Here is a 16,580-nt window from a genome sequence, read left to right as displayed (position 1 = left end):
ACTTCTAAGATATGTTTATAAGACCTAAGCACACATGTTTATGGTCTCAAATATCACTTTAGGTCAAGTGAAAAAATCACGATTATTAATAACAGTGAGTTTTTGACCTAGTTGTTTTTGACCCATAATGCATCTAAATTCTTAGCAATGATGTCCCAATACCCCGCCTATACTTATTTTATGATTTTGAAGTGTAGATTCCTACTTATGATGAGATTAGACCGCGGATCAACGACGCCAAAAACTACGGACTACCATGAAATGCTTACGTCAATGTGTAGAACTCTTATCTGCGGTTGCAACACAACAGACGCGACTGCAATGTGACAACCGGGGAGGGAGTAGGAAGCGCGAGAAGGAGAGAAGTGAGCACCGTTAGCTCACACCGTGTTTCTATTATCCAAAACTTAATAAAATCTTTACAAAGTTGGCTTTTATACCTTAGCCAAGGTATAAAATGTGTAATGTCCGGCGCCCAAGACCTTTGAGGCTCCACACTTATTGTATGAGCACCCCAGGTACACTAAATGACCTATGCTTTACATCTTGGATCTCTTATTGATCTTGTAACACATTAACAATATTACAATGGCTTGAAATAAAACGAGAATTTACAATACATGACCATTTTAGGAAAATGTGTAACTTCAATCTTTACTGCTTCTTCACTTTGATCTTCGATGTGCATTCGTACTTCTTCGGTCTTTAGCAACTTCTGTTAACTGACGTTGACTCAGTTGAGAGAGAGAGAGAGAGAGAGAGAGAGAGAGAGAGAGAGAGAGAGAGAGAGAGAGAGAGAGAGAGAGAGAGAGAGAGAGAGAGTACTCACTTGATGTGGAGAGACGAAGTAGGAACACCTTGGGGTTTTTGGAAGAACTATAGTTATTATGGAAGGAGAGGGTGAGAGTGGAGACGAGGCTTGCTGTGCTGCAAGTGGTGTCATAGACAAAGGTCAAGGAAGCTCTACAGGCCATGGTGCGAGTTGCACAAGTCTCTATGGGTAAAGTGAAGGATTTCACAATTCTCATATTGTCATATGTACATGTGCCATGAATTATCTACTCCTTTCCTATCTTAGATCTATGTGCACCGTTTGTGATGTGTCACTCACGCAATTGGTCAGTTTTTATATTGATCACTGATAAGATTAGCTTAATGATTGGTGTATTTATTTCTAGATGGGGACTCTTAACTGGATTTTCCGGACTAGTTCTTCTCTTCTTTGAGTTTGGACTAGTTTGACTAGTTTCTCTCTTATTGACTCCTCAACTGTTTCTCCCCTTGTCTAAATTGAATCTTGCCTATGAGCCTTAAGAATGTCAGACTCTAATGTCTCTGTTTGTTTTCAATTTGAACTCAAATGGATGCCAAACACTCTATTGGTTCTAGAAATTCTTGTCCTTTTGTCTCTGATCGTCTGATATGAAATAAGTCAAAAGGTTCATTTTCTGAGTCTAGATGTGTTTCACATGGGTTGGTTAGATGTCCTACAATCCACAACATGTGCTACTAGTGTAGAGGATCAACAACAAAGAGTTTGTGATGTTATCCATAGTGTTATTGAGTTGGAGAGGTAGAACAAAGGGATCCACATGCCTTCAACGGGTCTCATGTGATTCTTGGATACAGGGAAGGCTAAGCAACCAATTTTATCGCAAATGGAGACTCCCTCAGTAAGCCCAATGGATCCTATGTATGTTGTTTTATCAGGGGTCTCAGTACAATCTAAGCCCACAAGTGATAGCTTTACCTTTCCATGTTTAGCTCATCTTTCTTTGATGAAACCACGGCTACCATGCCTGCCCCAGTGATGGGCATGCCAAAAAACATGCCATGGAACTCATTTATTAGTAAAGTGCCACTACATGGTGGCCCAATGCCTACAACAGTACCTACAAGTGTGTATCAATCATATGCACCTTTGGGTCCTCCTCCTATTGTTTCAACAACATATACTCCACGACCACAACATCCAAGCCCTTATTTCAATGAGAACATACCAGCTAGCATTATCATGTGACATCTTGATGTCTGCTATGCCTAGGGCCACACATATGAACTTTGGGCCACCACATGGAACGACATTGTACCCAACTTGGAACCCAAGGGTTGCATATACACCAAACCCAATGTCAATCCCCATTCCACATGCAGTCCAAAGAGCACCTGTCCCCACTATACCTGCTCACCAGTGGGTAACTTGGAAACATTTGCTCAAGATATTAGTTGATCTATTGCTGAAAATATGTGTAACACGTCTGATAGAGAGCCTAGAAGTAAGGCAGTACAAATAGCCAAGCTCACACAAAAATTTAGTGGAGACGGGGATGTGAGAAATATATCGAAGTATTTGAACAAATATGCGATTCACTAGGAGATGACCTGCATAAGAGTAATGCTTTAACCATAGGCAACAATAGTCTCGATAAGTCTCTTAATCTCACTATTTCATTGGAGAATACGTAGTCAACCTCATAGATCGAGACCAAACTATATTCAAGTTAGGGTTCTTTGGTCCTAGCTTTGATTGGTATAGTAGTACCACAACTTGAGTAATTCATCTAGTCTTTGCTTAAGGTTTGCATTAAAGTCAACATTATGCTCCACTAATAGTCTGAGGCTTGGATTGAAAAACTGCATGGGCAACTTGAAGGGTTTCATTCCAATAGTGACTTTATAGACAATTCGATATGTCCATAATGCTGTCTGGAGCGTGGTATCCCACATATGTGGTTCTTTTTGGACTATCTTTGTAAGAATGCTCGTGATTGTCTTGTTGCTGCTCTTTGCTTGACCATTGCACCTTGGATAATATGGCATTTTTTTTTTCTTGATTGAGAATAGTTCCATCAGTATATGTGTAGTGAAGTGGCACACTTGTTTTGCCTTGAAAGTTCAATGCGGATGATCTCGGGATAGCAGGTTTCATGCGTGGGCATAAGAGATGCATCCAAAGTGATTTTAAAACGGTAAAATTAGGTTCAAGATAAAATTTAAGCCCAATGGATGTTTCCATAATTTTAGGGAGTTTTCCTAGCTTGTTTGGATATTTTACGAGAAAATAGTGGCATTTTCAGGCTAAAAATGGCCAAAAAAGGCCATAAAATCGTCAAAAATGGCTCAAAATTCCACATCACTGAAGATTCCGTGACTATAAGGGCTGAAGGAAAATTCAGAAGTACAAGATCAGAACTTTTATCTCTTGTGAAGGGATACAAAGCGTACACCTATGGTCTGCTAGTGTAGTCCAATGCTGTTCCACGCCTCTATTCAAGGCTGTGAGGCCACCAATTAGGGTTTCCCCTCTTCAAATACTTACATGGGATTGTCTAATAAAGTTTTTAAGATTCCACGAAATGGCTACGATGGAGAATTGAAGCGTTTGTTTAGGGTTTTTATTAGGGCAAAAGAGCACTGAACTATGCAATTCGCAGCGATGCTACACCAAATCATCACACACAAGAGTTTTGATTTGATATTGGATCTTTTTCAAATTAAAGCTTTCATGGCTGGAGTTTTTTTATTTTTTAGTGTATTTTCAGCTTCAAATATTCTACAACTTGCTTGATTTTGCTGTGAACTCTCACATTCAGGGGCCCGACGCTTTCCTAGCTGCATTGCACACTTCTTGACACAATCTCGTGAACTTGACACGAAGTAGGATAGGGAGGGTTCCAAATCTTCATTTAAAGTCTCAAATGAAAGATTTAAATATATGGATCAACAAGAGCAACAAGGTGTTGGGTTTGACCCAGTCACAATGAAAATAGTTCAAGCCAAAAACATAAAAATGGTAAAGAAAATGGAACAATTCAATGGTAAAGATGTAACAAAGTATCTTTGTGGGCATGTAAAGGAGATGGAGCTGCATCGAGTGATTGAAGTAGAAATGGTTCATTAAGTTTTGAGCTAGCTATGGTTCTTGAGATCAGAGAGCATGTAAGGGGAGTTAGAAATGATCGTGGGTAAACATGAGAAGCATTCAAGTTAGCCTTAAAAGAAGAGTATTTCATGGAGGAATCTGAAAGGGTAGCAACCACAAAGCGGAATTTTTTAGAGTGGGTAGTTTGGACAAAAGAGGTACTCTCACCTACCGACCTGCTAAGGGAATTTAAATGCTGCTATGATCTACTTTCAAGGACTAAGAAGGCTACCCTAAATTCAGAGAAGACAAAGTTATTCTCGCATGCAACATGCAAAGAGGTTCAAGAGAAGTTAGAGTTACTACTTGAAGATAAGGGTGCAGAACAAGGCTTAAAGACTCATTGGAATGACACCAAAGATGCCCTTTCACTGCTAGCTAAGTGACAACAATGAAGAGACAAGATGATAGTCAACCTACTCAATCCCCAAGTGTTCTCGAGAGTCCCATAAAGCCTGCGATTGTGATTCCAAATAATGACAAATCCATCCTTGACGATATTATTAAAGCTTGATGATATTATTAAAGGAATACAAGAGCTAAAGTTAAAGCTTACAAGGCTACAAGAGAAGGGGCAACATCATATCAATCTATAGGGCAAAAACCTCAAAATAGAGAAGGATTTGTAAATAGATGCATATGGTGTGATAGTGCTGACCATGGACGGAGGGGTTGTGAAAGTTTCAAAGGTGCTTTATTGAAGGAGATTGTTTTCTTAAAGTTGTCCATATTCACTTAAGTGAAATAGGTAAGCTCGTGGGGACAAACGTTGTCAAAGGTGGGATAAAGAAGCTAGTTGAGGACATGGCTACTAGCCATGCCTTCTCAACGGTTGAGGCAACTGCCTTTGGACTGAAGGTAGAACCTATTAACAAAAAAGGAATTAGGGTTGAAGCTTGATATAGTACATGCATCAGGAGCTTCCCAGTCAAGTGAACTTATGGTGGGAACGGGTAACTGATGTAGTTCTCCATATGCACCTTCTCGTGATCGAACTTTGTATTCTACAAAATAGACAAACAAATCCATTGCTTTGTAAAAGGAAGGTGGCTTGTCAGCATACATAGCATCTGCAATCCCTTTATGCATTGCTTTGAACGTCCCACTTAGACTCGCCACAAGCTGCCATTCCACAGCTATTGAAGGAAATATATCTGGAATGGAATCAAAAAATGAGAAAAACAATGGGAGAATGAAAAATTCATTGTATCAAATAGAAGTTTTTTTTGTACTTACAGTAAGAATGCAGTGTGGGATGTTCTTCCCAGTCTAACACCATATCCTTGGCCATGTACACATGTGGAACCTTAGTTAGCCACCCATTGTCAGTCACTTTGAAAGCAAGAACATGACCTTTCCAATGGTTTTTTACTTTATCATGTTTAGTTCTCTTCACTTTGTGTACACCTTTGCATGAAGGAAGCATTGTTACCCAGTCATTCACACAAAAAGATATGGGCTTCTAAGGACCATCCTCTCTAATGGTATGAAATTCACAAGAAGTTATGTTATGTGAAGGGCAACGTGCAAAAGACGCCATGGAAACTCAGAGATTAGAGAAGAAGAAAGAAAATATAGAGACGGAAAGACTTAAACCTCTCACAAAATAGAGAGAGAGTCAAAAAGGTATATGTTTGAAAAACGTAGGTGATTTGTCATTAATGCCCTTGTTTTGAGAGCCTTTTGACATAGATTTTGCATCTTTTGACAACACTTTTGTGAAATATAAAATAGAATAAATGATGAGACTTCATTACTTTGGGCCGCAAATTTAATGATCTCTCTCATCGAAAGCACCCAAATATAGCAGTTTCAGTCTTATGATCAAGACATTTAGCGGTTCTCCATGAAAATAGGACCACCAAAAACCCAAAATAGAGGAGACAAGAGTGCCATAATTTTGTATACGTGTCAAATAACTATTGGACTATTCCTTAATCCTTAGATTAACAAACAACCCTTTTTGAGTCGTTTTTGGCCCTAATGAAGAGAAGGAAAGAAAGCTGAGGCAAGGCCTCTCTCCCTTCATATACACTATGGGAGAATGGTGCTGTTACCGCACAACATTACCGCATAAGAGGAGAGAGAGAGAGAGCTGCAAGAAAGAGAGAGATTGTATGGTGCAGACCCGCTGGCGCGTTTCCTAGTTTTACCGCGAGTATTACCACATTTATTACCACCATCATAACCGCCGAAATTACCGCACCCGGAAAAGAATCCAAGTGGCCCATTCCTCTCCCACTTTTCCCTTTCTATAAATCCTATTCTATTTTGTTACTTTTCAGAAATTGGTACCCCCTTTTTGCGTGGAGTGTAAGAAATCCCATTCTCATTGGGATTTTTAGTACCTCTCTTCTCTTTGCTTGCCTCATGTATTGGTATGATTCTCCTACTCTACTCATTTGTACTCCATGAGATTCTATATCAAAAAATATTTTGTTTCCACTTCAAAATCTTATGTCAACTATGCATTCATATGGAAATGGCAAGCGAACGATGATCAAAATTGTATTGTCACCCCCTTTTTGCACGGAGTGTAAGAAATCCCATTCTCATTGGGATTTTTAGTACCTCTCTTCTCTTTGCTTGCCTTACTATTGGTATGATTCTCCTACTCTGCTCATTCAAGCGAACGATGATCAAAATTGTATTGTCTTGCGTTCATAAATAAATAGCCCTTTTGTACAGCATAAGTAGGGAAAGAAGTCAAAATCCAAAAGATATTTATTAATTTTCATCCTCCAAGAGATCTCTACAAGTGCTTACATCCATGTCCAACCCCATGGTAGCTAAATCAACAAATAAATCTATTGAGTCATCCTCTATAGCCTCTCCTATTGAATCATCATCATCCTCTCCATCCTCGTCCTCCTCCTCACTATGGTTGGTTATTGGGAATGGTTGGTTCTCCTCGACCTCAACTGCATCATCGTCATTGGCGTCTTCTTGAGATGGTATGGTGGGATCTGCCAAAGTCTCTATGTTCGTATCTGCAAAGATAGATCTGCTCCGTGGTGTGACTGGAATAACATACCATAGTCGTCTTCGATACATACAAGGCACATAAAACACCTGTAGGTCATAGAGCAAACAACAACATGAATGTAGTTTTGTATGTATCATATAATGTTTTAGTGAGTTGCACATGGACTTTACCTGCTCACAACTACTATGTTGCACCAAGTTGTCGGTCTTCCCGCGATGAAATTGCCCGGAGTCTACCATATAGAGTCCATTCTCATGTCTCTTAACCTCACCCACAAACCATCGGCAATCAAAGAGATATTTGTGAAATGTTCTGAAATCCACTTTGATTATCCTTTCTATTGTTCCACATTCCCTCACCTCTTGTCTTGTCATGTCAAAGTTGCCCATAACTCCACTATCGTGAGTGGTTTGACGCTCATCTATCTTGCGGGTTCAAAAATAACGTCCTTCGGACCACATAGAGTTGAATGTGAAGGCCTGCAAAAACCAATCAAGATAGATGAGAGAGAGAGAGAGAGAGAGAGAGAGAGAGAGAGAGAGAGAGAGAGGTGACACACATACACACACCCACACACACACACACACACTCACACTCACACACACACACACACACACACACACACACACACACACACACACACACACACACACACACACTAAACACATTGAGTATATTACCCTTGGTAGACATCCTCGCGCGTACTCCCATTCTTTAGGGCTTATTTGTTCTCCTTGTGTCTTGGCCTTGGTCATGGCATTGTGTATCCACCCAACTGGAATTAGATCAAGTTATTTGGCAAGCTCTTTAGGAAAGGGAGGTGCTCGCCTACCGCCATGCGACCTCTTCCATGCTTCCCTCTCCCTTTCTCTCGATGTACGCACCTCCACATATATATCCACCCATTTGCCCATGATGGGAGCATTGAGTAGACATTGGTTGTTGACTATGGCTTGAAATTCCCTGTCCAAAATCAAGAGAGAACCTTTCCCACTTGGAATGTTTGCGTGTTTTTTTGCATCCTCTTCCTCCGTCTTTAAACGAGGCAATGATGGGTCTATTGTGAAAAGATATTGAGAGACATACACAAAAGCCTCTTGTACAATCCAACCCTCTGCCATGCTTGCCTGAACACATGTACATAAAACCATTAGTGATTAAAGTAACTAATAAAAAGCGTTGTGAATACAATCCAATCCTAATAAGGTTTAACGCTTAAGATCGATGAATACCTCTGGTTGTGATCGTAGCCTTACAAAGTCTTTCAAGTTCTTTAGGAACCTCTCAAGAAAGAACATCCACCTGGAGTGAACCACACCACAAATGGCGATCTCCTCAACAAGATGGAGCAATAGGTGAACTTGGCTAACAAGGATAGAACGTGGGAATGCATCCTCAATAGCACAAGTTGCTTCAATCGCTAGAAGTCGAGCTGTTGGAATGGCTGAAACTTCGATTTTTTTGGAACTCACAAACCTGTAACCAAAAAACCATTCATAATCTTCATAGTGAAGTTAATCTTCAAAGTAAAGTTTAGGAGGGAGGATCAAATGTTCTATACCTGACAACTTCTCCCACCTTGAATGTTGCAGTCTTTACCTTTATGTCCGCAAATCCACTAATGCTAATTGGAAGCACAAACTATTGCACAAACAAAAAGACTTTTTAGTATCCAAAACCCTAAACCACATACACACACACACACTCACACACACACACACACACACACATTACCTGAAGAATCTTGTGCTAATCATGGGATTTGAGCCCATACAGTTGTGTGGATCCTCCTTTCTTAGTTTTAGTGAAGGCACCATTGAGCGAACGCATATAACCTGTTGGAGTACGGATGGATGCAATGACTTGTTTCATCCGCTCTTGATCCACCCTTGATAGAATACAAGGTACCTTTGGAAGAACCATTTTCCCCCGAGGCCCCATGCGAGGTGTGGCCGAAGGAGGGAGCCTCCTTATGGCCCTCATGTCCTCTCTAGCCCCCAATGAATCTTTCTTGCCTACTATGTGATCCCATATAGCTTGCCCAACATTTTTGAACACATGCATTGGATCCAATAGGTGTTGGATTTTTAATGAAGCCCAATAGGGTAGTGATAAGAAAATAGAGTACCTAGACATACCCCTAGGTGGATCATTGGGAGGAGGCAATGTGCTGTGATGCTCATTCCAATGTATTGCCCAATCAGCCATGGTCCAATGGAGTGGCTCCATCCCATTGCACGGTGGAGCATAAGATGGATGTGTGGGCAGCAAGCAGCGATGGTTATTGGGGTAGATCACCTTACCAAGTAGAGCGGGTCTCTCTGTCACGGGTGAGGGTCCACAAGTTGGGCATGCCCTATGTCCAGATGTCGATAGTCCTACAAAAACAAAAGACATAACCGCATATAAGTGACCAACGCAAAGACATTAAAGAGCGTCACAAAGTATAAGCTTACCAGAAATCTCTCCAAGCCCAGGGTAATCATGCATGGTCCACATGAGAATGCACTTGATCATTGTGCGCCGATCACAAAGTGGTCTTGATACATCAAAAACATCTATGCCGTTCCATAGCTCTTGAAGCTCTTCAATCAAAGGTGCTAAAAATAGATCCATGTTCTTCACCTTGTGTTTTCCTGGGACTAGAAGAGAGAGCAAAATGTTCCCCTTCTTGGTTGACTCCCATTGTGGAATGTTGTAGTTCACAACAACCACTGGCCAAGTACTCCATGAGGTAGACCGATGCCCAAATGGGTTTACCCCATCACTAGCCAGACCAAGCCTCAAGTGACGAGGCTCTTCTCTAAACTCCGGCCATGTCTGCTCAATGTGTTGCCATGCCGGCGAGTCAGCCGACACTCTCATAACCCCATCGGTGGAGCGATTTGTCATATGCCATGTAAGAAGCTCGCTTGTTCCTTTGGTGCTGAACATGTGCTTGATGAGGGGAATGAGGGGCAAATGACGAAGAACCTTGCGAGGTATTGTGGTTCCTTGCATTCCCTCTTTGTACCTCGATTCTCCACACTCGGGGCAAGCATCAAGCCCTGCATGTTCATTGCGGAATAGCATGCAATCATTGACACATGCATATATGCGATCATAGTCCATCCCAAGCCCTGTCACCACCTGTCGTGCCTTCCTTCGATTTTCTCAAAGATGATTGTCTTTAGGCATCATCTTGCCTAATAGCCTATGACATAATTAAATAACACTCGTTATTGCATATAACCACGAAAAAAACTCACAACTAACACTTATTACACTTAAACGTACCTCAATAGTGCATCGACCCCTGCATTGCTCCATCCAAACATTGCTTGAATATTCAAGATCTCAAGAGACGCTCGTAATATGGAGTAGGAGCATCCCTCGTAAAGAGCGGTGTGTGTTGCCTCTAGCAATGAATCTTTAGTTTTTTGGGCGGCTTCTTCACATGCACACTCAGGCTCACACTCATTCGCCGCCTCACGTGCAAGAAGATCCTCAACCATATTGTGCAAATGATCTTCCCCCACCTCCATGTGGGGCGGGGTGGTGGGGAGATCCCCATATGTGGTGGATGTAGGATGCGCATGCGCTCGTGTGGACCCACCCACATCGGACGGCGGGTGTGACCTCCTCCCATGACTGCTTCCCGGTGCAATCGCTCTTCAGTCCTCCTCCCGCCTCCGCCCCCGATCACACTCCAATGGGGAGCGACATCAATGGATGCCAAAACCCTCGGATCGCTAGTTTCCATTCGAGCGCGTTTTCTCAGATCGTCCCATAGCCCATAATCATCCACGTGATCCAAGCATATACGTCGAAGCCATGCAATTGCACGCTTACATCGCGTACATGGACATGGTAATCACTCGCTCAACCATCGAGTTCGTTCCGCGCCAACCAGCGGACCCACGTCATCCCAATCGTCCTGCACACACGACCACACACTAAATAAGAAAAAATTAAATAAGAAAAAGAAAAATCAAGAATTTTGGTACTGACATGACTGACACTCATTAAAGATAGAGGGGAGTGGGTACAAGAGGTCATGCAGTCGGCGTAACCTCAATGTCTCATCAGAGAGATTTTTGCTGTAATAATGGCGGTAATACCGACGGTAACTGGCGCGATAATATACGCGGTAATATTTCAGGAAAATTTTTATATATAAAGGGGGCACCTGCGTGCCCCCGCGAAATTGAATGCCACACACATGTACACACACATTGTACACACACACACACACACACACACACACACACAATTTTGTGCACAATCATACACTAATGCTTGCATTAGTGCATTCATTATACACACACTAATGCCGGCATTAGTGCGTGCATGCGTTACAAGCACACGCTAATGCTTGCGTTAGGGTGTGCTTGTGCATGAATTAGTGTGTAAACACACTAATGCATGCACAAGCACACACTAATGGAAGCATTAGGCATTAGTGTGTGCATGCATTAGTTAGTTTTTACACACTATTTTGTGCACAAATTACACACTAATGCTGCACTAGTTAGTTTTTACACATTATTTTGTGCACAAATTACACACTAATGCCGCATTAGTTAGTTTTTACACACTAATGCCCATATTAGTGTGTGCATGCATTATACACACACGCATTAGTTAGTTTCTACACACTAATTTGTGTCCAAGCACACACTAATGCAAGCATTAGTGTGTGCATGCATTATACACACACTAATGCTTGCATTAGTGTGTGTGCTTGGGCACAAATTAGTGTGTTTTCACACACTATTTTGTGCACAATGCATGCATTGTACACACACACTAATGCTTGCATTAGTGTGTTATTGTGCACTAATTAGTGTGTTTGCACACACTATTTTGTGCACAATCACACACTAATGCAAGCATTAGTGTTTGTGTGCATTAGTGTGTGCATGCATTAGTGTGTTTCCACACACTAATTTGTGGGCAAGCACACACTAATGCAAGCATTAGTGTGTGCATACCTCTCTAACACACACTAATGCTTGCATTAGTGTGTGTTTGTGCACTAATTAGTGTGTTTTCACACACTATTTTAGGCACAATGCATGCATTATACACACACACACACTAATGCCCATTAGTGTGTGATTGTGCACTAATTATTGTGTTTGCACACACTATTTTGTGCACAATCACACACTAATGCAAGCATTAGTGTGTGTGTGCATTAGTGTGTTTCCACACACTAATTTGTGCCCAAGCACACACTAATGCAAGCGTTAGTGTGTGCATACTTGTCTAACACACACTAATGCTTGCATTAGTGTGTGCTTGTGCACTAATTAGTGTGTTTTCACACACTATTTTAGGCACAATGCATGCATTATACACACACACACACACACACACACACACTAATGCAAGCATTAGTGTGTGCATGCATTAGTGTATCTCCAAGCACACACTAATGCAAGCGTTAGTGTGTGCATACCTTTCTAGCACACACTAATGCTTGCATTACTGTGCATGCATTAGTGTGTTTCCACACACTAATTTGTGCCCAAGCACACACTAATGCAAGCGTTAGTGTGTGCATACCTCTCTAGCACACACTAATGCAAGCATTAGTGTGTGCTTGTGCACTAATTAGTGTGTTTTCACACACTATTTTAGGCACAATGCATGCATTATACACACACACACACAAACTAATGTTTGCATTGTGCCTAAAATAGTGTGTGAAACACACCAATGCATTAGTGTGTGCTTGGGCATGCATTAGTATACCAAAACATACCTCCATACGCATTAATATACCAAAACATACCTCCATGTGGGTGTGCGATGAAGTTGATTGAGACCCCAATGGTCACCGAGAAGCCCAACGGTAGATTAAGGTCCAACACACACACACACTAAATTAATTTCTTTGCCACACACTAACGCACACACACAATAGATTAATTAGAAGCACACACACACACACTCTAAATGGATGCAAAAAAAAAAGCACATAAACCATTTCTTAAATAGGAGATAAAAGGTATATTATGCAGGGAGGAATCCTATGCAAGGAAGAATCTCACTTTGACTAGAATCCAATGTTAATTAGGGTCCCTTTTTTTGTGAAATTGTAGGATATGGCATCCTCTTCCACGCCCGGCTATCGATCCATAGAGGACTTTCTCGCCGAGGGCCTCTCTTACGAGGATGCTTGTGATGCTTACTACTCGTAGTCTTCCTCCCACTAGTCACAATCCACCTTCGGCTTTCGATGGTTTCGAGATGCAGTTGCTACAGACGGAAAGTGCGGTTGCCCTAATAAATACATAAATAACACGTTGCAATCCATGAAAAGCACAAATCGGTATACCTGGCACATCCACGAGTATGTAACCAACGTTGCACATGAACAAAGAGAGAACGAGAGTGGGAGAGAGGGAGAGAGAACGTGCAGGTGCACCTCCTAAAGCGGAGTGCTATGCCGGTATGACGAGAGAGAAGAAAGGAGAGGAGAGAAGAAGTACACAGACACTGGGTGCAATCTCCCCCCGTGCAAGAGTGACCATTTCCCTCTTGCACGTATTTGTTATATAGATTTCTTGAATGGTCAAATTGGTTACAAACTGGCCGGTCGGTCATAAATGGCCTAAGCTCATAAAGAGAACTTGAATAATAAAATGTACATAAAATATGATATCCTTTTGCAATAGCCTAGCTTGGTCAAGCCTTTTCCACCTGTCACAACTGCAATAAATAATAAGATATCAATTCCATAACAGCAGTTACCACTCGACCTCGAGAGGGCATACCGCGCCCAGGCAGAGTGGCTATCCTCGCAGTAGAGTCTTCGAGGGTGGTACACACTAGCACAGTTGGCTGCCTATGGGCTCTCACTGCTTGCGACATCGGGCGCCAGCACTCGGATCGTGCAGAGTGTGCCTCCCTCCACCTTACCCTCGACTTTCTCGTCACCCGTAGCTCCCTCCACCTTGCATTCGAAGCAATCCACGCCCGCACCGTCGAGTTATCCGTCGCCTACACCACCTTGCGGTTCGGGCTCGGGCCAGCGCTCTTCGGGTGGCCAACCTCTTCCCGTAGTGGTGGCTCACGCTCTCGTCAAGGTAGTGGCTCGTGTTGCTTTGGTGGTGGAGGGGGCAGTGCTACAAATTCACCTCCTCTTACACCCCGACCTCCTCGCTCACCCCTTGGAGCTCCACATGAGGATGAGGACTGCGATGCGCCCGCCCCGGACGCTCGTGGCTACTACTATTATATACATCGTGGGGGGGAGGTGGATCTAGGTTCCTCTTTGGGGAGGACAGTTCGAGGGCACCTTAACTAGCTGATCCACTCGACATACCAAGATTGCTTTAAATCTTTCAAAGATCAGGACCCAGCCGACGTGACGTACATTCACAGGACATTGCTCATGCGGTTCCCTAATCCGCAAGTGGAAGAGTTCTCCAGGCAGTGGCTCGAGGAATACATCAAGAATTTCTTGAAAAATAAGAAGTCCAGTGTGCGAAGGGCGGCAAAGCGAACATTTGAATCTGAGGGTCACAACTATCGCCCTGGAAATGTTCACGACGAGGAGTGGGAGAAAGCCCAAGGCGAGTTGGAGGACGAGAGAGCGACAGGGGCTAGGGCGCACACTTGGCAAGTGGAGGCAAGGGCGCAGCAAACGCCCACGCATTACGGCTTGGGCGGAAAAGCAGCATGGAAAGATAAATTTGTGAGTGTGCGTATTTTCATTTGAATTGATTTAATTTGTGGTAACAAGGTTAGGTTTGTGATATTTTTTAATTGATATATAGCAAAATATTACTATGACCCGTCCAAGTCGAGAGATACAAAGATACAGAGAGAGCCACTCCGAATATCAGACATGGTGCTGGTTGTATGAAAACAACGAAATCAATCGCGAAGAATTTGAAAATGCATGTTGTACACTACAGCCTGTAAGTGTGAACTTTTTAAAAAAAATCATTGTATGCAGCTTTATGTATCCATTTGTATTAATTAAAGGTTTTGTTGTTTTTTTATTTTCCAGAGTCAAGGAGTCCCTCGAGAGGTCCCGGGATCCAAGTAGCTCAATCCTCCAAGTGTTTTTGGGCCCGCGCGCGCGTCTTCTTTTCGCCACAATTGTATAGCCCCCATGTATCCATTTCGGCAATTTTGTAATATCCAATATAATTAAACACTTGATTTTGGCCCAAAGTCTTCTTTTGGCCACAGTTGTATAGCCGCCATGCATCGCCTATTTGGGCAATTTTGTAATGAACAGTTTCTCCAATATAATTAAACATTTCGTTTTGGTCCAAAGTTTTGGTGCAATGAAATTGTTGTTTTTGAACAATTTCTCCAATATAATTAAACATTTGATTTTGGTCCAAAGTTTTGGTGCAATGAAATTGTTGTTTTTTAATTTATTAAATGTATAAGAAAAAAAAGGCAAATGACCATTTGGATGGGTCCTACCAACCAAGGACCATCCAAATGGTCATTTTCTTTTTTTTTTGAAAATACTCCTGGTTGCGGTAATCATCGCGTAATACTGGCGGTAAAAAGTGTGGAAATACAATATTCTCTTCCTTCTTTGAGCCTAGCCCCACTAAGTCTGCCCCATCTCTTGAGCTTCCTCCAGCTTGTACGTGTTGCTCCTATTTTGACCAAATTGTTACTATAGGTCCGCCCAGCCCAACGTCATTGTCTGTGGACCTTCTGGCTTCAAGGCATGCTCCAGCCATCGAATATCGCAACCCTGTAATGCCCCTCCTACCTTCAACCTCCCACTTGTCCTCCATCTTCAACCCCTTGATCCCCGTAACACTTTGATTGTGTCCCATTTATGAGGGGGACTTCAGAGAGGGGGTAATCGTAAAATAAAAGCTGATTTGATTGATTTGATGTGACGTACATCACGCACATATTAAGGGGGTGGGGGGGGGGGGGTAATACATTGATTTTGCATCTGCATCTCTTAGTGGAGGGGAGAGGGGGTAACTCAAAACAGGTAGCCCCCTCCGAAGAGACCCCTCGTATGATGACTCCAACACCATGCGGGTGATAGCCTCACGACACATGTTCCGATGCCTACGTAATTCATCACTTTTGAATATTAGTTATGCATTCATTTTGATCACCAAGTTTTTCACACTTGACCTTCTAATGAGTAATCCATGAATCATGTTTTTTCCTCATTCCCAATCAACATATAAACCCAAATATTATTTTTGGATATTTTTAATCAAACAGATAACACTATAGCCCATGCCCTTTGGGCAAGCCAAACCAATAAAGTAAGAAAAGTGGTAATGCTGGAGTGCATGCAGCACGTAGACGAGAAAACTAACCACGTGAAAGAGAGTCGCGTATAATTTTTGCTTGCCTTTAAGAAGCAAGAGAGTGCGTTTTAGCAGACTAACGTGTAAATTCCGGTGCGTTACTTTGTGTGTGTGTGTGTGTGTGTGAGTGTGAGAGAGAGAGAGAGAGAGAGAGAGAGTGCCTCGGCGACAGGTAAGGGTCAACCCAAACCCTAATCACCATGTCTCCACTCTCTCTCTCTCTCTCTCTCTCTCTCTCTCCCCCTCCCACACACACACACACACACAAGAGGAGCTTGAGATGGTGTAGAAGACTATTACTACATCAGGAGCTTTCTCTTTCATGTAAATCTCGTGACCTTGAGCCTTCCATTAAATCGCGCAACTTACCTTA

General features: G+C 42.4%; 1 pseudogene; it reads right to left on the bottom strand.

Moving 5' to 3' along the window:
* Positions 1–10,225, bottom strand: part of LOC147462712 (uncharacterized) — a 124,336-nt pseudogene extending 114,111 nt beyond the window's left edge.
* Between the last annotated feature and the right edge of the window lie 6,355 nt (positions 10,226–16,580).

The sequence above is a fragment of the Adiantum capillus-veneris genome, chromosome 2, assembly GCF_014529385.1.
Source record: "Adiantum capillus-veneris isolate H3 chromosome 2, ASM1452938v2, whole genome shotgun sequence".
NCBI classification, from domain to species: Eukaryota; Viridiplantae; Streptophyta; class Polypodiopsida; order Polypodiales; family Pteridaceae; genus Adiantum; species Adiantum capillus-veneris.
The sequence above is the reverse complement of the archived record's forward strand: the minus strand, read 5'-3'. Positions and strand labels throughout refer to the sequence as shown.